The sequence below is a fragment of the Choloepus didactylus genome, chromosome 1 (assembly GCF_015220235.1).
Source record: "Choloepus didactylus isolate mChoDid1 chromosome 1, mChoDid1.pri, whole genome shotgun sequence".
NCBI lineage: Eukaryota > Metazoa > Chordata > Mammalia > Pilosa > Megalonychidae > Choloepus > Choloepus didactylus.
The window spans coordinates 15,876,798-15,899,893 of NC_051307.1; positions in this window are offsets into that span (position 1 = coordinate 15,876,798).

Genomic DNA, 23,096 nt, shown 5'->3' on the forward strand with positions numbered 1-23,096 from the left:
AAAATGCAGTGTTGGTTGATGAAGTCAAATTGCATAACATTTTATTTTATTTCAATTTTTCAGGGTTGTGTTTTAGACAGAGGCCAGGCTGGGCCCAAATGTTCCCTGGGAGGTGACATCTGCCTGTGTAGATCTGGGCCACTGCGAATCAGAACCAGAAGCTCTGTGGAACTGAGAAACCCAATGGGTGAAGACTCTGGGCCTTGGAGTCTGCATTTGAATTTATTACCAACAGGGAGACTAAGCAATTTTTTCAATAGACTCTTTTTAGAGCAGTTTTAGGCTTACTGAGAACATGTGCACAAAGTACAGAGAGTTTCTATACACCCCCCTTCCAAATACCCCTCCACACACCCCCATTCCCCAACTCCTGCTACAGCTTCCCTTATATAGTTAACATCTTGCATTAGTGTGGTTTATTTGTCACAATTGATGAATCAATACTGATAAATTATTAATCAAAATCTGTAGTTTATATAAAGGCTCTGTACTGTACGGTTCTATGGGTTTTGACAAATGCATAATTATCATGTAGCCATTGAATAGTTTCAGTGTCCTAAAAATCCCGTGTGCTCCATCTAATTGTCCCTTCCCTTCATATCACCTCCCCAGAACCACTGGGGTTATCATGGTAATGTATTGAGAATAAACTGAATTGTACAGAGAATGAGGCAAATATGCACTTTGCCAGAAGCTAGGGCCCACCCCGACCCAGGCATCTACACCCGCGTCCTCCCACCATCAAAGCCCTCCTGGGATTACTGGCTGGATCTGGAGAGACTAAGCATTTCTGCTATCAGCATATCAACTCCCTGAGAAAAACAGGTCAGATCCTGAGCTGGCTCCAGCTAACGGGCAGTGGATGATGCAGTGGCCAAGCACAGGTTTCCCCATCCCTGGCCCATCAATGCAGCCATCCTCCCACCCAGCAGGCTGTGCTGGGCTCAGAGATGACAGACAGACCAACAGACAGCAGCCTCTACCCCAGGGTTTCATGTCCCACTCACTCCTCTGAGCCTTGTACCTTGGTCCAGCCTACCGGGCCTTCAGCCAATTCGCCATGCTCTGGTTTAGATGCCAGATTTAGTTTAGATTACCAGCTTTGGTTCCCTGCAGAAAAGACACACACCCTTGCAAAACCAGGCCCCCAGCTCCAGGGCCCCTCCTGGCGAGGCTGGCTGCCTCCAGGGGCCCGGGAGGAGGAAACCAGGTGACGGGGGAAGCAGGGATCGGTCTAGGGCCAGGACAGATGTGTGCCTTCGTTCTGCTGTCTGAGCAGTGTCCCAGGGCCGTGGCATGGAAGGATGGGAACTCAACCCCGGGACCTCTCGGTAGGTCATTTATGGCTTATGGTGTACGTATTTGCCACATAGCACTAGTTCATGGCATACAGTGGGTTCAGTCATTCTCAACGAGTTATTTGTTTTTCATCCTACTGCCCTGGGTTGAGTTATTGTAAAAGAGGTGTCCAACCTGAATAGTGGAAACTGCTGCCTGTTTCTATCCAGGTGGCCGCAACTGACATAAACACAACATCTGTGCTGGGGCTTTAAGCTACAGTGGACTAGAAAAGCAGCCTCTTCCCTCTGCCATCCCCAGGCTGCTCATGGTTAAAAATAAGCACAGTCACAATATCCCTGTGTAAAGACTCTTCCTTGAGAATTCTGCCAGGAAAGTTCTAGAAAGGGCCTTGCTTGGTCTGGGTTGGGTCAAGCGTCTCTCCTTGAAAGACGGCTGAGGCCCACAGGGAAGGGACTTCCGACTGGCCAGCTAGGGGTGCTGGTGTCCCTGGGGTGAGGCGAGCAGAGATCCCACCTTGGGCTAGATTCCCCCAGAATCCACGGGCCTCCAAATTCAAGAGGTCAGTGAACTTGGGCTGTGAACTTGCATTTGTGTCTTAACTCCCCTCCAACTGAAATTCAGCATTTCCTTTCATGACAAGCATAGACTATGCACTTCAGTAGTATTAACAGTACCTGCGACTTGGAAACCGAGAGAATTCACAGATATTTTCATGTCACATCACACTTACGGCAGACACCTCAGAATACCATTTAGGCTCATCATCACTTTAAAATTATGGCAATTATCAAACCTGCTTCCTGACCTTTTTATTTAATGCATTAATAAAGAAGCAAGGATAAAACTGCATCACAGATTTAAAAACTTTTTTAATAACTGCCTTTCAATATGATTAGTTCCCTTTGTAAGCTTATGTGTTTTATTTTATGAATTTAAAATCATTAATTGAGAAAGGGTCCATAGACTTCACTGGGCTGCCAAAGAGGGCCCTGCCAGAGACTGACAGAGTCACGAGGGGATGGAGGTGAAGGCAGATCTCAAAAGGATGTGGGCATCCAGGAAAAACACCCCACACATGTTGCCAGGAAGTGAGGGTTTTGCATTGCTTTGCACCTGCCTGTCCTTGTAGAGAACCCATTTTATATTCACCTTAGAACCTTGCCCAGAGTTGAATTTATGGACCCTGCTTCCCTCAAACTTGGGATGAGGGCTGCATGAATCAAGTGCTTTCAGGTTGGAAGGGTTCTCCCTTAAACATTCACGTGCTCCCAGTTGCTTTGGGGAGGGTTTGAGGAACACAAGCCCCGGGTCAGTGCTGGAGGATCACCCAGGAAGAAAGGGAAGCCCACGGAGCTGGATGACTCAAGATGTGGTTTGTCTTTCTTGACCATTTAGGATATAAAAGTACATTTTGGCTTTTTATTTTCCCAAAAAGTTTCTCCTTCCCAATTCCTTTATTCTCTTTCCATAGAGGGACTTGAGGACAATGGTTGTTTTCTTGCCATTTCATGCAGGGGTACTGGAACTTGCATGAAAACACACAGGCATGGCTCCTTTGCCTTCCAGAGGATTTAACAATACTTACACACAAACTTCAGTGTGGGTGACTGAGATTCCTCCTTGTAGCAACTTCATCATTTCAGAACAGTGGTTCTCACCTGGGACGATTTTGCCTCCCCGGGTACATTTGCAATGCCTGGAGACGTTGTTGGTTATCACAGCTGGGGACAGAGTGGGTGTTCTGGCACTGAATGGGTAGAGGCTGGAGATGCTGCTAAACATCCTACAATACACAGAACAGCTCCCACAGCAAAGAATCACCTAGTCTAAAACGTCAATTGTGCTAAGGTTGAGAAACTCTGCTCCAGAATTTCATGCCAAAATTGTCACTGAATCTTCCTTGGTTTGTTTCTTGGCCATTTGCAGAGGCATGTGTCAAAGTGAAACCGTGGCAGGCTCAAACCGGTTTGTCGGGAGAGATCCTCTGTTCCTATAACCTTTTCTTTTGAGCTTGTTTAACTGCTAGTCATATAACCTGAGCATGCACAGAAAACACTGACTTTTGTCCTACAGATGACCTTTGAGACACCAGGAACAGAGGTCACTGTTTTTGGAACCAAGATTATGAGGACAGGGAGACTTTGGAGGAAAATCAAATGTGAGCTATCCTTCAATAAGGAAGATCTGGCCTAAAATCCACTTTACTGCGTACGGACAACTCTAGTTAACCAATTGGACTATGCAAAGTCACACCTCCCCACTTCTGTCCCCACCTCTCACCGCCCATTCACATGAAAATCTCCCTTGACTCTCAGATTGTGGAGACTGATTTGAGCCTTGTCTTTGGTCTCCAAGCTGGACAATCTTGCACTGAAGCTCCTTCTTTTCTCAAAATCTTGATATCAGAGTATTAGCCTCTGTGCACACTGGGCAGCAAGCCCTTGCTCAGTAACAAAAGCATCAGAAAAATAAACAAAATAAAACCTGAGCAGTGAGAAACCTACTGTCTTGGAAGAAGAAAGAAGGAATAGTTTAACAGATCACAGTGGAAAACAGTAACGCTCTTAACTAAAATACATTTTGTAGAATGGCTACCAATTCAGGGCAAAAATGAAATGGAAACCATTGCTCAGATTTGTTATCTTAAAGACATTATTTATGCAATTCGAGAACCTGTTATGGTTTCAGCTTGGCTGGATATCTACCTATCATCTATCTATCTAACATCTATCTACCACTCCCACGTCAAGAACAAATTGCTTGAGGCTTGAAAAATGGAATGAGATAATTTCTCTTTGGGCCAAAACATATGAGTTGAGTTTCTATTTACAGTGCTGGAGTGGGAACTAGCTATGGCTTTCTAATTCTCAACTGTGGTGGTTGGAGGTATTGAACAATGACTAATGTAGACCTTTATCCATGACCTCTTCAGGATTTGAGAGACTTTTTCTCCTTACTACTAAGTCAGGGCCACCTCTGGGGAATAACAAAGGGGCCCTTGGCCCTCTGATCCCCTCTCCCCTTCCTGGGTTAGTTGCCCCTGCTGGTAGTTCAGAGGGCAGAGGTGGCCAGGAGACCATTTCAGCTGTTGTTAAAACAAAACAAAACAAAATAAAAATCTAAGGCAGAGACTGATTATGGGACCTTTGACAAAGGGAAGTGTGACCCTCTTCATTTTCTTTTAGCCCACAGGCAGCCTTTGATGTTGATTTAATCTGACTTTATCAGGCAAAGAAGAGATGGGGGCAGAGTCAACCTGGAAGCCAGGACACAACTGTCTGCCTTGGGGCTCCTTACAGCTCCTAGAAGCAGCCTCAGGTGAAAGAACTCCAGAGCTCCTTCATGGACTGAGCAGGTGACTGTCCCTACTTTCTAAGGAGTTGTTCACACAAGTGAGTGTTCTAGTTTGCTAATGCCGCCAAAATGCAAAACACCAGAGACGGATTGGCTTTTATAAAAGGGGGTTTATTTGGTTACCCAGTTACAGTCGTAAGGCCATAAAGTGTCCAAGGTAACACATCAGCAATCGGGTACCTTCACTGGAGGATGGCCAATGGCGTCTGGAAAACCTCTGTTAGCTGGGAAGGCACATGGCTGGCATCTGCTCCAAAGTTCTGGTTTCAAAATGGCTTTCTCCCAGGACGTTCCTCTCTAGGCTGCAGCTCCTTAAAAATGTCACTCTTAGTTGCACTTGGGGTATTTGTCCTCTCTCAGCTTCTCCGGAGCAAGAGTGCTTTCAACGGCTGTCTTCAAACTGCCTCTCATCTGCAGCTCCTGTGCTTTCTTCAAAGTGTCCCTCTTGGCTATAGAAGCTTGCTCCTTCTGTCTGATCTTATACAGTGCTCCAGTAATTTAATTCAGACCCACCCTGAATGGGCGGGGCAACACCTCCACGGAAATTATCCAATCAGAGTCATCACCCACAGTTGGGTGAGGCACATCTCCATGGAAACACTCAAAGAATTACAATCTAATTAACACTGATAGTCTGCTCACACAAGATTACATCAAAGATAATGGCATCTGGGGGACACAACACATTCAAACTGGCACAGTGAGTTATTCAGTGGCTCCTGAGAGTTTGGACTGAAAGAGGAAGGTGGAGTTTGGAGGCACCTGAGAAGGGGAGGGAGGGAGGATGAGGGGCAGTGGAAGCATGGAGATGAAAGGTTGACATTTCCACCACGCACCTCCCACTCCCCAAGGATAAATGGCTTGACGCCTCTGAGAGGGTGAGCTCAGGGCGAGGCTGAGGGAGGAGAATTCACGGAAGACCAGGTGAGACTGTGGGGACATCCAGATGACAAAGTTGGGGAGGGAGCTAGTCTCTGTCCTCGCCCCACACCCTCAGTGCGGCTTTGGTGTCCTTAAGGTCCAGGCCCTCCCAGCAGAAAATGCCAAGCTCCTGGGGGTTTGGGAGGGGCAGGTGGTAACAGACATGGAGGAGCCCCGATGTGGAGACCAGGGGCAGGGGTCTGAGGGAAATACTTCCTGAGCAGAAGCGAGACACCATTGCCCTGGGAGGATCCTGGAGTGGGTTTGGGTGGGGGCTGCTGTCCTGCAGCCAGGCTGGAGGGTCCGGTCTGAAGGTCAGTATGACTGCATTTGTGTCTTGGACGGATGACATGCAGGTTGATAAGGCACCCGAGGGCAGATGCAGGAACACCCACCCTGCGTGGGGCACACTGCAGCAACAGGGGCTCCACCAGGGCAGTGAGTAGGAGGACAAGGAGCATCTGGATCTGGGAGTCAACAGAGCCCAGAACGCAAAATACAAACTAGGTCAGTTAGCACCGTGGTTGATGGATTGGCCATCTTGTGGGGTGCTTTTACTTCCCTCTGATGGCTTTCATTCTGCTCTGCCCCCCCAAACATTTATGTCCCCTTTAGGTTGAGAGAGAAAAAACATGGGTCAAAGTGAGGAGCATGAGTTTTATTCTGAAAACTTGAGGTAGACACCAGGCTGTGGGATATAGTACATTTCTGCATGTTAGGGGGGAAAAGATATTGTGGGGGCACCAGCAATTTATGGTGAACATGAGGCTATAAATATCTGTTCACTTTTTTTTCATTTATTTATCAAGCATTTATTTAAGCACCAATTATATGTGGAGTACTTGGGGGTACAGAAATGAACACGATAGGGTGCTTACGCTCAAAAAGCATACAGACTGATGGGCTAAGTACGTAGCTATGGCTGAAATCACGTTATAAATAAAAAATATAATGTGCTTGCTCCTTCTTTCTCTACATCTTCTGCTTCATTCTCAGGGGAACCTGTGTGCTAGGAGGATGGAGACACTAACGCTGGGAATGTTGTTATGGCACCTTGCTGGTTCAATGTGACTGGCAGTAGCAGAGGGACGTTGAGTTGTCCAGCACCAGGAGGAAGTAGAATTAATGAATGCAAAATTTCTAGGTCAAGCTGACTTTCATAGGCCTACAGATTATTGGAGACTGTTTTCATGACTTCTTGGTCTGTTTGTCACCCGCATGCAGTGAGGCCAAAGTCGTCAAACTGTCACATACCACCTGCTCCCAGGACCCCTCTGTCATACTCTGTGGCTGGTTCACTTTACAAAGACCTCCAGGACCTCGGCCGTCTTCTGAGAGAGTACATTCCATCCTTCGACAGCTTGGGACATTGTAAAATTAAAGTAGTGAGGGGATGCTTTGTGGGGAATAATTTGGGTGACTTGTTAAGTGTTGTTTACTTTTTAACTGAGAACCCTTTGCAATTATTTGCAAAATTTTGTGGGTTGGTGGGCATATACATTTGAAGGGTGGAGAAGGTGTATGTGTTTTATCAAATGCCCAGGGGTGTCTATCACCAATGTTCATTACCAACTATTAAAACAAGAACAAGCTTTGGACTTCCATTTGTCATTTTTCTCTGTAGAATGGTGGTGGTGGGGTTCAGGTGGTGTCAGAGGGTGGGGAATGGTGGCCCCTTTATACCACCAGGAGGGTTTGCAGAGCCCTTGCAGACTACTGAACAATCTTGACCCAACAGAGGAGCATAAAAAGGGGGGAGAGAGAGAGAGGAGAAAGAGAGTGAGATGCAACTGCTGCTGCTAATTGTGTTTCAGGAGGAGGAAAAAAAAATAAAATAGTAGTGAAGGGGGAGAACTAAATTTCACAGCCTCTAACCATTTGGGGGCTATTTGGAATTAACTGAGTTTTCTGAGGCACATGGTTGAGTTCTGTAATTTTCACATTTGCTAATGACTCTTTAGGCTTTCCTGGACTCAGACTTGTGATGGCAAGGATGGCGTGTTAGTTTGCTTGGGCTGCTATGAAAAATATCATAGTCTGGTTAGCTTAAACAGGAATTTATTTTCTCACAGTTTTGGAGCCTAGAAGTCCCAAATCAAGGTGTCAGCAGGACTGTGCTTTCTCCAAAGTCTGTGATGTTCTGGTGGTGGCTTGCTGGCCAGCTGTTACTCAATCTGTACTTCTGTCATGCGGCCGTCTGTCTCCTTCTGTCTCCTGCTGCCTCTGACTATTTGTCCAAACGTCCTCTGCTTATAAGGACTCCAGGTTGTATTGGATTAAGTCTCATCCCGATTCAATTTGGCCTCACTTTAACTAATAGGATCTCCAAAGCTCCTGTTTACAAATGAGTTCATTCACAGGGCCAGGGGTTAGGACATGAACGTGTCTTTGTGAGGGACATGACTCAATCCGTAACAGATGGGGTGGAGGAGAAAGTGAGAGTTATTCATTTAGAGAATGTTTGTTGGGTAACTAGCTGGTGCTGTGTGCGGTGATGAAAATGCAAAGAGGAAAAACCGTTGCTCCCGAAATCCTAGAGTACAACAGGGTGGGGAAAAATACGGAGATAACTAAAAATAGCCTGAAAGGTCAGTGATAGAGATGGGCACAGAGAATTATGGGAAGTACAGAGGAGAGCACCTCACCCAACCTGGGATGATCCAGGAGGGCTTCCTGCAGGAGGCAATATTCAAGCCTGGTCTTGAAGGATGGGGAGTGAGTCAAGTGAACTGAGTGTTTGGGTGGGAAAGACAGAGAAGGCTGCATGAGCAAAGGGAAAGGATTGTGGAATCAAACCAGAGTGCTGGAAGACCTGAGGCATAAATACAAGGCAGGAAGTTGCCAAAAACAAAGGCTGGGGAGGTGGGCAAGGGTCAGATCGTGAAGGACCTTGAACGCTTCTTCCTGTCTCACGTCTGATGCACCTGCTCACTGCTACATATGCCTTTCTGTACATTCTTTACCTTGGAACTTTCTAGTCTCCCATGAGGTTTACAGCTGAGAGTTTTACCCAGGGGGTGCCACTGTGGATTGTATTATGAAAAGAGCCTGTAGATAGTCCAACCAAAGAAAAATGCAACCTTGAGAAATGTCTGCTTTCTTATTTGACTATATCTTGGCCTTTATAAAGTCCTTTGATGGGGAACTGACATCCGTTGGTTTGATGGCCTCCATTAAGAGGCAATTCTGCAGAGGTCTCTTGCATTTCTGCACATCTGTGAGCAGAGGCATTCACTGCCTTGTTGAGGACTATCTTTTCAAGGATATTTGTGTAGTGAACAGCCTGGGGAGAGGGAGACAATGTCTCCCTCCCCAGTAAAGGACAGCCATGTGTTCTGCCCACTATAAAAATTTGGGTTCCCTAAGCTCAGGGTTGCCCTCTCATAACATAGTTTACAGGAGTGTGTACAGCTGTCGTGTGGCCTTCTTTGTGGTACTTTGTGGCACTCCGTGGGAGCTGGGCTCAAGGAACCAGCACAAAGGCAGCTGACTGGCTATTGTTAGTGCTGTGAAGAATAAACTGCTCTGTCTTGTGTCTTCTGCCAGCCTCCATGAAACTGTGACCTGCTTACTCATCAGCTTGCAGATGGGGTAAAAACTTCAACACTTCACACTTCTTGACAGCTTCCTCTTTAAATAATTTAAGGAAGAAGTAATTACTACCTCACCTCTGACCCCCATAGCACGTTACATGTATTCCTATTACAGCTGATATCACTTGACTGACTCTTACTGGCCTGTTGCCATAGTAGGTGTCCAATGAATGTGTGTTGGATTCAATTGAGGCAAAAACTATGCATCTTGGTTCTGAAAAGAGGTGATAATCAGGAGGTGAGTTTCTCCCACCCTTCTGGACCCAGGATGACTAACTAGCTACATACATGTGAATTCCAAACCCCAGGCTACCTGATAAAATCTCTGTCCACTTTCACTTCAGGCACACCTTAGTGCTGAGTCACCTACAACCAGCCTGCCACTGTCCTAGTCTTTGTATCAACTTCAAATTATGTCACTGGAAGGAGGCAAACTTTCCAAGTTCAAGCCCTGGGAAAACAAAAATAAGTAAATAAGAATTCAACACCAGATGGCCTAAAAGGACAGAGCTGGAGGGGCGGATTAACGGGCTGGTAATAAAAGCTGTCATTATAGAGTATCATCGTTGGAAGGTAATTTATTAGCTCTTCCCTTTGGATACCAAATGTCAAATGTGCTAATGTGCAAAAACCAAGCCTTCCCCTCCCAGCTGCTCTGGTGTCAGGCTGCCAGCTGCGTTGTCTCCTTTGCAGGACCTGCCAGGAGTTTAGAATTCATGTGCCATGTTGTGCCTACCATATTGCACTTAAAAAAGGCCAGATGAGGCCAAGTCAGCCTAATAACCTGCCTGTCAATCATTATGCTGCACTGTGCATGAAATTGCTTTTCCCAAAAGCTTTGTTCTTGGTTAGAATGGGCTCTCTTAAAGGACCCTGCACCAGACAGGAACGTATGGTTTGTTTTGCCAACCACTGCCCAGAATCAAGGTGTTATTTCTATCCTTTCAGTGCCCGTGGAGGCTCAGGGAATTGCAAAGCAACTGTAAGGAGAAAAGTTTTGCTCATATGAATGGTGCTTTGTTTAAAAACTAGTCTTGTTACCCTTAATGTCTCTCTCTCCAACACACCATAAATTAGTTTTGTGTGCATCATCCTCATCTTTCTTTTACGGATATCTTCAATTAAAGCATAAAGTTTAACCTTAAGTAAGAAAATACTGTATTACATAATCAAAGAACAAACATGGGCCTGATGGCAGAGTTTGGGGACCATTTCCATTGTTAAAAAATAATCAGGCCAACACATGTTTGCTGAGCACCAACTCTGCACACAGCACCATGTGCTACTGGAGAGACCAAGGGGGCATTACAGCCCGTTCTTAAGGCACCTGTGAGTTCATGGGACATGCAAACCTAACACACCTGCATAATATGCTTGCTGTCTTGTAGTTAGCTCAATATTCAAGGCAAAATTATTTGGTACAGGATGGAACTATTTTCATAGAAAAGGGTTCCTGGAGATCTCCTAAGCCATTGTTATCATTTCTTCGTTTTTTTGAATGGCATTACTGTCTGAGGTCATACACAGTGTCAGAAATTAAATGGATCATGTTAATGTTGCTTTGAAGCCACAACTAGGATTTCCACAGTGTCTGGGGCTGAGTAGAGAAAGTGGAAAACTAACCGTGCATGGTCAGTGGACTAATCGAGCAACCCAGCCACCCACAGCTTACCTTGAGCAAGACCCTGTGCAGGAGCTGGGAGGTTAGGAACCATGACGAGGCTGAAGGGATAATTTACCAGGGAGGCAAGACATAAATAGGTGAGGATTTCAACCAAGATGCAAGATGAGGTTATAAGAACTACTATATGGCAGTACCTGATTGCTAAGGAACAGGTATAGTCAGGTACCATGTGTTCAGAGATTGCAGAGGTCCAGGGAGGCTTCATAGTGATGTGGGACTTTAAGAGGGTCTTGGAGGAGGGTAAGAATTAGACAGAGAGAGATGGGGCAGGTGTTCCAAGAAGGGAGAAATATGCAAGGGGTTAGGGTCTGTGCTGGTTTGAATGTATTATGTCCCCCAGAAAAAGCCATATTCTTTGATGCAATCTTGTGGGGCAGACATATTAGTCGGGATTAAGTTAGAACGTTTGGATTGGGTTGTTTGCATGGAAATGTGCCCCACCCAACTGTAGGTGATAACTCTGATGAGATAATTTCCATGGAGGTGTGGCCCCACCCATTCAGGGTGGGCCTTGATCAGTGGAGCCATATAAATGAGCTGACGGGCAGAGGGAACTCAGTGCAGCTGAGAGTGACATTTTGAAGAGTAGGTACAGGCAAGAAGGACACTTTGAAGAAAGCACAGGAGCTGCAGATGAGAGACAGTTTGAAGACGGCCGTTGAAAGCAGACTCTTACTCCAGGGAAGCTAAGAGAGGACAAATATCCCAAGTGCAACAAAGAGTGACATTTTTGAGGAACTGCAGCCTAGAGAGGAACATCCTGGGAGAAAGCCATTTTGAAACCAGAACTTTGGAGCAGACACCAGTCATGTGCCTTCCCAGCTAACAGAGGTTTTCTGGATGCTGTTGACCATCCTCCAGTGAAGATACCCGATTGCTGATGTGTTACCCTGGACACTTTATGGCCTTAAGACTGTAAGTGTGTAACCAAATAAACCCCCTTTTATAAAAGCTGATCCATTTTTGGTGTTTTGCATTCCGACAGCATTAACAAACTAGAACAGGGTCCAACTGCAAAGTCTGAAGGAACAGTCCCCAAAAGTTCCCCAGGACCAGCCTCGCTTCTGAGTTGGGGATTCCCATGACCACCCTCAGGTTCAATAGTGCGCTAGAATGACTCACAGAATTCAGGAAATGCTGTACTTAGATTACAGTTTTATTATAGCAAAAGGATACAAATCAGAACCAGCCAAAGGAAGAGACCAAAGGGTGAGGTTTGGGAGGCTTCCAAATGCAAAGCTTCTGTCATCCTTGGGAAGCATTACCCTCTGGCATGGACATGTGACAATCTGCACAGAGTGTTGCCAACCAGGGAAGCTCATCTGACTTTTGTGTCCAGAGTTTTTATTGAGGCTTCTTTATGGAGGCATGAATTTGTTGAATTATTGCCCATGTGACTGAACCCAATCTCCAGCCCTCCCTCCCCTCCTCAGAGGTCAGACTGATACCACATGGCCCAAAGTCTCAACCCTCTAATCGCATGGTTGGTCTTTCTGGGGTGATCCCCACCCTGAGTTGCCCCGTTAGCATAAACTATCAGGTATTGTCCAAGGTTCCCACCATGAAGACGGATGCTCCTATCACTTGGAAAATTCCAAGATTTTAAAGCTTACCCACCCCCCACACCCCACCCCCAGAAGCTGGGGCAAAGGTTGGAGCTCTCTTTGGAGGCCAAATTCTTTACTGCAGAGAATGCTGGGGCAAAAACCCAGAGGAAGGAAAGGTCTAGTTTATTGGGGCCAAAGGGGCCCAATAAAGAGTGCCCCACTTCCATTCCTGAGTTCTGCACCAACTGAGAAATAAGACCAAAGAGTAAGGCAGATGGCAGGCAAAAATAATCCATTGTCTCACTTTTTTTACTGAAAAATCTAATTTTGGAGGACATGGGTCATATTGGCCAGCGAGTGGGTTTCCTAACCCAATCACAGGCAGTGCTGGTCCACCATGGCCACCCCAGAAGGGGCTGTCTCTGTAAATATGGGCCTGGAAGGGCAGCATGGACAGCGTGGTGCTCAAAGAGGAAAGACAAAGATGCTGGGTTATGGGTGTCCTGTTTCTTCCCCCAAACTAACCATCAGCTAACTCACTCCTCTTGGAGGAGTAAAGGGGCAGGGAGCCAGGAAGTTTAGAGAAAGTTCTCCCTGATGGAAACCAGTTGTGGGGAAGATGAAGTCCCTCTAATAAGAGTGCCCAGGAACAGTGAATAGACTTTTCCAAATAGGCAATCTAAACCGGGACCAACTGCAGAGGCCCTTGACCGGCCAGCAAAGGACTGCGGTGTTATTTTGTAGGAACGGGGAGTCACTGAAAAGTTTGGAACATGGTTTAAGCAGCATTTGTGGGAGACTGATCCATGGCTGAAGTGTGGATGGATTTCCCAGGAGAAGGAAATAGGAGAGGGGCTGCCCAGGAGCTACGTCAGCCTTGGGTGAGCCAGGAGCAACATGGAGGGACAGATCGCTGGGAGCTAGTGACTGGCTGTGAGTGACAAGGAGAAGGAGGAAGCAAATCAAGGCCCGAGGATCTGTGCTCAGATGACTAAGAGAATGGCGCTCCATGAATAGACAAGAAACTGGCAGAGGGAGCCAACCTGTTCTGGGGGCGGGATGTTAGCATTTATGCACAGCATTTGAAGTAGAAGTGGGACATCCAGATCATCATATGGGACCAAGATGCAGGAGAGGAGGTGTCTAAGTCAAAGGAGAGGCACTGAGCAGCAGGGGGTGGATAGGTGTCAAATGCCGTGGAAGTCAGTTGTCAAATGCCATGGAAGTCAGGTGTCAAATGCCATGGAAGTCTGCCATGAGGACAGATTGGAAACCATTAAGTGTGGTAATTGGTGACCTTTTCACAGCCAATGGAAGGACAGAGACTGAGAGAAGATTTCAAATGTCCTATTTCCTAAAGAGGAGCCCATGTAGCCTGGATCTGGCATTCTCTATTCAGCCTGGTGGCGGAATTATGAGTAAGAAGATGACATTTGGACATTTTATTTGTCATTTCCTCTTTTATCCTCTCCGTATGGAAATGAAATCTCAGTTCGTTCTCTTCTGCTGATGATATCTTTGAAAATGTCCTGCCTCACAGTCTTATAATGTGGGTAGGAATATAAACAAGAGAATCATATTCAGAGGGCAATATCAGGCATGTGCAAATATCAGAATTTCTTGGCCCAGGATGACAAGTTGGTGCGACATCCCCTTGTGGCAGTTCTGATGCTGGGTCCTCTTGACCCAGCTATTTTTATAGGCGTCAGGAAGGAGGCGAGGCTCAGGAATGGGTATCAATAGAAAAAGAGGTCAGGGATTGAGTCATCAATACCTGATACACATATAACTTGATAATATAAAAAACCCAAATGCATGTCATCCCTTTAAACACAGTCCCCTGCAGGAGGTTATGAATATATCCTGTGGAAGTTGCCAAAGGCTAAATCATTTTTGAAATTGTTCTTGAGGAATTCAAATCGGTGTGCACTCTTGCCAGTAACTCTAACAGTGCTCAGTTGTCTTCCATAGAGTGTAGATTGGGGTTGTGGAAAACAGAGCCAAGACCCTGTAAGTAGTTTTTGAAAATTGAAGTGAATTGTGTAAGGTGAATGATGGATCTGGGAAATATTGTTTTGGGTCAAAAATGAGGTGCACTGACAATGGGGCCTGGTTTCCTTCTGAGACGCCTTAACTGGATCTGGAGAGCAATTCCTAAGAAGGGCCAAAAGGGACCACACTCCCGCAGTAAGGGACAGCCACTCCCAAAGTGGTTACTTTGAAAGGGACATGTCATAGGAGGGTTATTAAAAATCATTCTTATGAGTTTACGTTTTTAAAAAATTATGATATATTCTCCTAATTACATATGAGTAAAAACGCGTGCAAAATTCATTATGATTTTGGGAAATTATTACGACGTTTTCAGTTTACAGCCATTGGTAAAAGGAATTGCACATTTTATTATTTCATTTTCTTGGTGCTGTATTACTAAACCATACCACATAGTAATGGTTATCTGGATACTTTATGTATGTGTATTCAATAGACCTTTCTTAGAGATGAATTCAACAGTTGTAGTTCCAATATCAGAGGTCCGTGATATGAACTAATTTATAATTTTGCTGAAGTATGACTGATTTAATTTTGCTGAAGTAAGAAGTTAATGTGTGTGAGTATATGTGTGTAGGGTTGGGGGTGGGGAGATAATACAGAGTATATGAGGCAGCTCCTCCCCGAGTCCATCTCTCAAGGTAACTTGCTCTGTAAGCCTTGCTTTCATACAATATAATCTTCTGTACTGATAAATCCTTTCTTCATTGCAAAAGACTCAACCCCAGCAGAAATCTGGACTATGGTACCATTTTACCATTTGGGAATCTATGAAAATATTGGAACCTATCCTTCAAGAAGGTGGGACCTACTATTGTACACATATACACTTCTTTACATACTTCTCTCTCTTTCAAAAATATAATTACTATAAGAAGTGGCTCCCCTTTCCTAGAATAAAAAACAAAATCAGATGGGATCTTGGAGATCATTTACTTCACCCATCTTTTTAAAGAAATGGGTAACCAGGTCTCTGAGAAGTCACTTGACCCACCCAGCTTCACACCATGGGTTTCTGCCAAAGCTGAAATCCAGGCCTCCGTGTCCCTGGGCTTTTTCCCCTCTACTGTGTTCTCACATGGTCTGTTTCCTTACTGGGGCTCTCTGCTTTATAGCATTGGCTGTGGAACGCTGGGTGCCAGCTTTTCCTGTGATGAGCCCACCTGAGGCTCACCCACCAGTGCAGTGCAAGTGGGCAAAGCAGTCGGAACTGATAAAATGGAAATTCTTTTTTGAACTCAGAACAGAAAAGAAGGCAAAAATATATAAATGTAAATATATATTTAAGAGCCATGTGCAGTTGGCCTCATTTTTAAATCTTCCCTTTCTTGGGTCTGTGTATAGGTAATTTCTTAGAAACTTGAAATGGGACCACTCCTGAATCAGGATTTCCTACCCGATTAGTTGTGAAATGTATACCATGGCACATCTACTACTGCTCCCCATCTTGAGCCATGGCAGACATTACCAATAGATCACAGTACACTGCTCCTTTTGATGAGCCCAAAGGGGGGACCTTGGATTAGTTCTCAACAGGCAGCCACTACCAATCGATCAGAATTGTTGCACAAGATGAAAAACCAGCTGCCAGTTTGCAGTTATCTCTGACAGAGCTGGTCATAAGCTATGATTCGAAATAACAATAACAATGGTGATAAGAGTAACAGCTAACATTTATTGAGTCTTTTCCTTGTACCAGACACTTGCTAAGTATTTTACTGGCATTATCTTATTTATTTTTCATAGCAACCTGATAAAATATCTAATAGTATTCCCAGTTAACAGATAAGGAAACTAGAGCAAGGTTGAGTAATCTGCTTAAGATCATGGACTAGTAAGTAGAAGATCTCCCAGATTCTCTATTTTCTGAGATTGGCCTTCGTGCTGCTAGATGCTGAGAAATGAAATGACAGATCCAGATATGCACAGAGATCTAAGAGGGCATTCATTTCCATCATTTCTGTCTCCATGTCCCTTTTTGTCTGCCTTCCTTCGGACTGCCAAAATAGTCAGCAAAAGGCCAGATGTCTCCTTGCCCTCTGTCCCCACAACCTGGGATTCCCAATGTGCAGAATGCAGACCTGAGACAGCAGGAAGACTGGCTGGAGGGTCAGCACCACTGCGGACCTCACCCCCAAGACCTATTACAGGTAAGCAGAATAGGTTCTGGCCCAGATTCCCCTGGCTGTTGCGGCCTCAGCATTCCTTCTCTTTCTCACTGGTGTGTGTTCTCACTCAAGGTAAAGTAGAGCCAGACCAACCCCTTCTTCCAACCAGTTGCTGGCAAGAGTCACTGGGCTCACTCTTGAGGAAGGGTTATAGACTCCTGTTTTTAGACCCAATGTCCAGAAGATCACAGGACAGTGTAAAAAGGAGGAGTTTTCTAGATTGGTTTGCAGAAAGGTCTTTAGAATTAAAGTCTGACAATACCAAACATTGGCAAGGATATGGAGTACCTGGAATCACTCATACCCTGTGGTTGTTAGGGCAATTGGTAAACCACTTTGGTGAGCCCTTTGGCAACATCTAGGAAATTAGAAAATGTGCATGTCTCATGATCCACCAGTTCCACTTTTTGGTATTTTTCCTGAAGAAATTTGCACATGCGCACAAGAACATTTATTGCCGCATTTTTGTAATGGTGGAAAATTAGCAACAACCTAATGCATTGATGAGATCATGGAGGAAAGGGCTGGCTATGAGACAGAGGGAATCAGGGGAGGTTTTTTGGAGGAAAAGGGTAAAGGAAGGTCAGTGGTGGATGGAGAGCAGAGTGTGAAGCAGGAGGGACACAATAGGAAATGAAGGTAGCATACTGGGGTCCAGCAGCAGAGACTTTAGGAGTTGAGCTTCTGCCTTGCTCCACCGATGAAAAGGGATTTGACCTCAGTAGAAACTGTGTTTCTCTTTGGCTGATCTTCCAAAATTGACCCATGGAAGACGACACGTTTTTTTAAACCTGCTTGGAAGCAAGAAACTGGCCTGGGTGAGTCTGATACATGAAGTTCCTTGAGGTGGGGAAATGTCTGATTAATTTTCCAGTTTAATATTCTGGTCAGAAACATTTTGCTGAATGTATCAATTTCTGAATTCCTTATACTGATAAACCAGTTCTGGATTTCTTTGGAACATCCCTGTTCGATAAGCCATTGGTTTATCAGCTCTGTTATTGGCTCTCTCTCATATACAGTGTTCTGCCTTTGTGTTCCTTGAAGAAAGCTCTCAGAAAGCTTATGCCAAGGACCAACCTTGGAAATCAGATGTGGATTTCATTCCTAACTCCATCCTAGGATTGTCTGCATCCAGCTCCACAGGAACTTCTTCTCTCCCATTTCACTCATACCCTTTCTTATATCTGTTGATCCCCCACTGCTTGGTAAGTTGCATTGCCTGACCTTGAGAAAGATATTCAGCTCAACAGTATGCTTATTCCTGTTTAAGAAATGGAAAGCTTTAAACCTGTACTTCCTTTTAAAAAAAAATAGGTGATCTTGATGTCTAGAGAGAACCCTCGGTACAGAGCATCTAAAAACACTGAGTAAAAGAGAAGAAAAATTTACTGCCTGGGTGGCCTGGCAGTGAAGTAAGGGAATTCCTTCAAGGCCAGACATTAATCTAGAAGAGCAAGTGAGTGTCACTGATGGCAGTTACCCTGGGCTTATCTACAGGCTGGAGCGTGATTGTGTGTGTGTGTGTGTGTATGTGTATGATGGAGGGTATAGGCGATGAAGTATGGGGCTCACAGAAGGTGCACGAATGATTCAGAAACGCCCCCCACTCCCACTAAACCTGGGAATTTCCCAAAGGAAGCCAAGACATCTAGAAGCAGATGAGGAAGAAGAAAGCCTGCCTCATGCAGGTAAAAACATGGGGATTCTTAGCAATCTTGGTTTCGGTTCTGAGAGCAAGGCAAAAGAAAGATAAGTTTTGAGAATTCTAAACTTTAAGCTGTGCTCTTGTGGGTTTGGAACTGTAATTCATTCTTTGTGTGACTGCACTGAGATCCATATTCCAGATGATGGAATTATCAAGGCAGAATATAAAATATGTCTCTTATAATAGAGTGTTGAAAGTAAAACTATGGGACAAGACAGTATCATAAAGGAACAGGAAGATTAATAAAATGCTGGTTATAAAAAATATAATAATTGGGATTAGGAATTTAAACAGTTGGGCTAAACAGCAGATAAGACAGATGAAGACAGACATTGAGAAATTACTCAGAACACAGCAGAGAGAAATAAAGGATGAAAATAAGAAAGATGTATTAGGAGATGTGGAGGGCAGATTGTAAAGGTTTTACATGGGTATAGTGAAAAGGAGACACAAAGAGGATAAGAGAGATGCAATACTTAAAGAGGTAATGACTTAGAATTTCCCCCAAAGAAGGAAAGACATGAACTTCAGATTCAACAAGCCCAATATATACCAAGCAGGCTAAGTGTAAAGGACCTTGGACTTGGTAGACCACCAATAAAAAGAAGAGAACACATAGATTATCTACAAATGAGTGACAATTAGGTTGACTGCTGACTTCTCAAAGTCAGCAACAGAATCCAGGAGAAGGTAAAACAATAACTTTAAGTTGCTGAAGGAAACAGTTATCACCCTAGACCTATTGAGCCAACTTGAGATAGTTTACTATGCAGACATTTATTTGAAACTTTCAATAATAAAATTCAGGAAGAGAAGGAATGAGTACAGAAGGAAAGTCTGAAATGAAAGAAGAATTAGGGAAAATCAAAAAGGAAAATCAAAAAAGGAAAATTTATGCCGATAAACCTCAGTGGACATTGACTGCATATAATTTATTCTTCTAAAACGTCATGGCTTTTTTGGCCCTGTGCATTTAGGCATAAATTTTAGAATAGTTCACCAATTTCCAGAAAAAAAGGCAGCTGAGATTTTTATTTGGATTTCATTGAATCCATAGATAAATTTGGACATGATTGACATCTTTACAATATTGAGTCTTTCCACCTATGAACTTAATCTATCCCTTCACTTATTAATAATTATTAATTAATAATATAATATGAAAAACAATGTTTTGTGGCTTCTTTGTGGAAATTTTCTTTAGTTTTTTCCTACAATTTTGATTTTTGAAATGATTATAAATTTTATTTTTAAAATTTCATTTTCTAACTATTCACATCTTGATTATAGAAATACAATTGATTTTTGTAAATCTTTAATCAAGTGATCTAGCTAAAATTACTTAATAGTCTGACTGTAAGTTCTTTAGGGTTTTCTATATACACAATCATGTAGTAATCATGTGTAGGAATAATGATAATTTCATTTCTTCCTTTCTAATTCTTACATTTTTCACAATGTTTAGGACCTCTAGTACAATGTAAACAGATATGGGGAAAGCAGGTATTGTCTTATTCTTGATCTCAGGTAGAAAGCTTTTAATAAATAATTCACTACCAATATCATATTTGATGTGGGTTTTTAAAAAGATACTCTTATCAGAGCAAGAAAGCTCCCTTCTATTCCTAATTTTCAAAGAGTTTTTATCATGACTGAGTGTGGAATTTTAGCAGATGTTTTTCTGTATCTATTAAGCTGGTCATATAATTTACCTTATTTATTCTGTTAATGTGGTTAATTCATTAACTGACTTCATGAAATTTTAAGCCAGCATTGTCCATCAGGAACAAACCCAGCTTGATTATGAAGAATTATCCTTTTTATTTATCAGTGGATCTGATTAGCTAAGATTTTGTTTATCAATTTGCGTCTTCTTTCCTGAGAGAGATTTGCCTGTAATTTTCCTTTCTTGTGAAGTCCTCCTCCTCAGGTTTTGTTATCAACATTATTCCAGCTTCATAAAATGATTTTGTAAGCATATCCCCTTTTCCTACTCTTTGGAAAAGTTTTATGTAAGACTTGTGCCATTTATTCCTTCCTTTTTATTGGGATTTTCAACAACTCATGCTTTGACTTATTGGTATTCAGTTGTTACACATTTGTTTTCTGTGTCATTAATTTCTGCTTTTATCTTTATTATTTCCTTTTAATTTTCTTTGGGTTTATTTTGCTGTTCACTTTCTAACTTCTGGAGATAGATATTTAGATCATTGACTTTTTTTGGCCTTTTTTTATTTTCTAATATATGCATTTTAAATACTATAAATTTCCCTTTGAGCACTGCTTTAGCTGCAACTCACAAGTTTTGATATGTCATGTTTATATTATCATTCATTTCAGAATGGACTTTAAGAAATAAACTCCTTACTTGCCAAGCATTTGAAGATTTTCTCATCTTTTTATTATTTATTTCCAGTTTAATTATTCTGTGTTCGGAAAATTTACTCTGAATGATTTCAGTTTTTTACACTTGTTTTATGCCTAGGGTATGATATATTTTAGTAAATATGTTACATGCTCTTGAATAGAATGCATATTCTGTATCATTGACTAGCATACTCTCTATGTATCAGTTTGGTGTTGGTTCATCATGTTCAGATTTTTCTATATTCTTACTGACAATGACTGTTAATGACTGATTATGATTGTGGACTTTTCTACTATTTAAGCACTTTCAATTTTTGCTTTAAATACTTCAAAATGATGTTATGAAATTTGTGCAAATATAGTTTTGTTTTATTTTCCTGGAGGACTGATCTTTTATCATTGTGAAATGTTCCTCTTTGTCTCTAGTAATGTTTCTTGCCTTAGAATCTCCCTTGTTCAAGATCTACATCAGTGTTCTTTAGGTTAGTTTTTTCATAACATACAATTTTCATCTTTTTAATTTCAACTTTCTTATATTTAAGGCGTCTTGTAAACAACATATATATTTTTAAGATAAAGTTTGACAAGTCGTTGCTTTTTAAAAAATAACAGCTTTATTGAGTTTCATATAGCGTAAAATCCACCTTTTAAAAATATACAATTCAGTGTTTTTTATATGTTCACAAGGTTGTACAGCCATCACCACTATCTAATTTCAGAGTATTTTCATCAGTCCCAAAACACTTGGAATCTATAATCAGTAACTCTTCTTTCCCTTCTTGCCAGGTCCTGGTAATCTCTAATCTATGTTCTGTCTCCATGGATACACCTGTTCTGGCTATTTCATATAAACAGAATCATACAATATGTGGTCTTTGTGATTGGCTTCTTTCACTTCATACTGTTTATAGGTTCATCATCGGTACTTCTTTCTTTTTATTGCCAAATCATATTGTATATGTGTTAGGATGAATATGCCACATTTTGTTTACCCATTCATCAGTTGATGGACTTTTTTTTTAAATTCAAGTTTATTGAGATTATTAGCATACCATATAATCATCCAAAGTGTACAATCAATTGTTCATGGTACCATTATATAGCTGTGCATTCATCACCACAATTAATTTTTTTTCAATTTTTAGAACATTTTTATTACTCCAGAAAAGAAATAAAAATAAAAAAGAAAACTCAACTCCTCCCATACCCCTAACCACTCTCCCTCCATTATTGATTCATAGTATTGGTATGGTACATTTTTTTTACTGCTGATGAAAGAATGTTAAAATACTACTAACTGTAGTACCTAGTTTGCCATAGGTATATTTTTTGCCTATATACCCCTCTATTATTAACTTACAGTTATAGTGTCATACATTTGTTCTAGTTCATGAAAGAGATTTCTAATATTTGTACAGTTAATCACAGACATTGTCCACCACAAGATTCACTGTTTTATACATTCCCATATTTTAACCTCCAGCTTTCCTTCTGGTGACATATGTGACTCTGAACTTCCCTTTTCACCACCTTCACACACCATTCAGCACGGTTAAGTTACTCGCACAGTAACGTGCTACCGTCACCTCTGACCATTTCCAAACACTTAAGTTCAACTTAGTTAAACATTCTGCTGATAATAAGCAACCACTCCCCATTCTTTAGCCTCATTCTATATCCTGGTAACCTATATTTCATGACTATGAGTTTACATATTATAATTAGTTCATAATTTGATGGACTTTTTGATTATTTCCATTTTTTGGCTATTATGAATAATGCTGCAATAAATAATAGTGTACACATTTTTGTGTGGGCTTATGTTTTCATATAGGTCATATAGTAACTCTAGGTTTAACATTGTTAGGAAACTCTAAACAGTTTTCCAAAGTTACTGCACCATTTTACAATCTTACCAGAATTGCACAATGGTTCCAATTTACTGACATCCTTGCCCACACTTGTTATGATCTAGCTTTTGGATTGCAGCCAACCAAGTGAGTGTAACTTGGTATCTCATTGTTGTTTTGATTTACATTTCCCTAATGATTAATATGTTGAGTATCTTTTGGTGTGCTTTTTGTATATATTCTTTGGAGAAATGTCTATGCAAATTCTTTGCCCATTTTAAAATTGAGTTATATTTTAATTCTTTAATTATAAGAGTTCTTTATAAGTCCTGGATATAAGTCCCTTATCAGATACCTCAATTGAAAATATTTTCTCCCATTTTCTCAGTTGTCTTTTTCACATTGCTGGGCAAATATCTGTTCTTGCATTTCCTAGGATCCACCATCTTTCTAAGACCTTGGTTTCTTTTATTAGAAAAAGGTATTTTGAAACCAATATCTGAGTACTGGGTATGCTTATTGCTACTTAGGAATTCTCAAAACTTTCAAG